Below are 2,517 nucleotides of genomic sequence, written 5' to 3' on the forward strand. Positions count from 1 at the left end.
AAAAAAAGCTGGTTTCTGGTCTTTCAGAGCTCCTGCTTCCTTGAACCTCCAAGTCCTTCTAGATTTTCTGTTGAGGGAATTTTCCCTTCCTCCACCTTGTGTCACTGTTGTCCATTATCACAGTAGCTCCTCTATCATCAACTCCTAGATCTTCAGGACCGTGTCTCTTCAGGTTGGCCCAGCAGCAATATCATCTCTTGCTGCTTACTCCTGGTTTCTATCCAGGAGGTCCCACAGACCACAACCTGTGGCAAAGTGCAGCCGGCAGGAACATAACACTGTAGGACAACCTCATCGGTCTTCCCAAGCCAGCGCTTTTTTGCTCTGAAGTCCAATGGCTGTGGAGAAAGCAGGCGAGGCTAATCAAAGAGAGGTAGCCAGGGGCCAGCGGGTGGCCTCTAAAAGATGATTGCCCCTTGTTCCACACGCCTTCCTCTGAACTTGGGGCTTCCTTCCTCCTCAGCCCAGAGTGTTGAATCTGAAGCAAAAGAGAGCAAGCCCCTCTCCCCACGCCTCCATTACTGACCACTTGGCAAACCACTGGGTACTTGACAGAGAAAACTTCCCACACGTGGCTGGCTGGAGAGGAGCACTGACAGGCATGCGATCCTAACAGAGCACTGCGTGCTGGGACCAAAACATTCAGCCACACCTTCCCTTCAGAACAAGAAGTCTCCTGGTACCATCACAGAAGCTCAGGCTAAGGATGTTGTTTCCAGGGAGGAGGGGAGGCACAGCCCTTGTTTACAGGGGGGGCACGCAAGCAGTGTAGCTCAAGTGACTGCCAAGTTCATGAGTCCATCACAGAGATGGGAACAGAGCAGAGCTTCCTTGACCCTGTCCAGGCTAGAGCTGCATAGTCATCCCTCTGCCTTTAACCCCTCCAGCATCCTTATTAGCAAGGACATCTTCACTTGGATCAGTTTTATACAAATTAAGTCTAGTCTACAGCCTTTTGAAAATTAGCTAGTGTAGCCAGCTTGGCAATGGAAACCAGCTTCTTGCTCTTCTGTCGTGTAGCTTATCTCCCAGAGATACCTCTTCTAGATATCTTCCAGACCCCGAGCGACTAAATGTGAGCGTGGGAAGGCACCAGCTCTGCCTGTGTTTTTTTGGCGTTATGCAGGACCATCAGTGGCTGACAAGGGAATAACAGGGGATGGCAGTGGGTGGGTGGCAGGAGATGTCTGTGTGGGTCTCACCGGGATGCTTGCTGGCTCAAGGCTGCTGAGCCATTCCCACATCAGAGGTAAGAAGGCCAGTGACCACGTGAACTCATCCCTGGTCCACGGGGGGAACACCCACTGTGCAATTACAAACACCAAAATGATGTCTGGAGGAGAGCAGGACAGAGAGGGTCCAGCACGGGCTTCAGGTACAGCGTCTGTGAAACAGCCTCCCTCTCCCTTACAGCCTTACACCAGCTGCGGTGTCCAAGTTCATCATCACAACAGCCATGCATGACAATACCTGTGTTTTGCTAGTACACCTTTGCTGTCTATACAGAAAATAATAGCAGCAGATGTGTAGAAATCAGCTCTCTGGTCTCCTGCCTTCCTTTTGCTCACAGCCAGGTGGGTGGGCTGGCAACTCACTACACCCTCCAGAGTCCTTCCTCCCACCGGGAGGATGCAGCACAGCAGGCAGGACCACAGACACTTTTCACTCTGGATATCTGGCCTCGGAGCACCTGGAGGTGGTGGAGGCTGCAGTGGTGCGACTGCTGCCCGTCCTGCCCAGCGCTTTAATTCAGAGCTATCCACTGGCTGGAAACCATAACCGCATCGTGCCCCAATGCTGTGTCTAAAGCCAGTGTTGTCAGCCCTTCCTCAGCAAGCACACAGAACAATTTTGATCGAAAAGCATCTCTCACCCAGCTCCGTGCATGGGCAGACGTTGCCCTTTGGTGGATGAGGAGACAGGACTCAGTGGAAAAAGACTCTGGAGGTGACCGTCCCCACTAGTAAGTGGGGTTGAGGGGAAGGGGATAGTCCTGGTGCTCAGGACTGTGACTACAGCCTTTCGGCCAAGAGGGTGCTGACGGGGAGGTCGTCTTATGGTGGAGGGTGCCATCCCTTCTCCATTCGAGAGAGATGCCAAGTACAGACAAGTATTTGGGAGCAAGGGAATCTCCTGTGGAAGCAATAAGGAGAGGTCACCTCTCCTCTCTCGCAGCATGTGACGTGCACAGGACACAACCGCGGGTGCCAACAGTTTGGTGAACGCCAAAACTCATTAAAACTAATTTCCAGCAGTTGGGTCTTGGTGCTGGCTGGTTTTTGAACCTTATTGATAGTAAGCCTGGAGCACAGACTCACCCTCCGTTTCACACAGAGGCCACCCATCGGTGAGGACCCTTGCCTGAGGAGCAGATCACTGGTTTCTGACATGGCACAAAAGCCAACCAAGTCTTGGTCAGGGCAGCTCTGACACAACTCTCCCAGGTGGGCTCTACTGTTTAATAAGAAGTGAGCTCCCACTGCAATGGATGGAGGCATTAATTGGGTATCTTCCCTC

Source organism: Buteo buteo, chromosome 19 (assembly GCF_964188355.1).
Source record: "Buteo buteo chromosome 19, bButBut1.hap1.1, whole genome shotgun sequence".
In the NCBI taxonomy this organism is placed as follows: domain Eukaryota; kingdom Metazoa; phylum Chordata; class Aves; order Accipitriformes; family Accipitridae; genus Buteo; species Buteo buteo.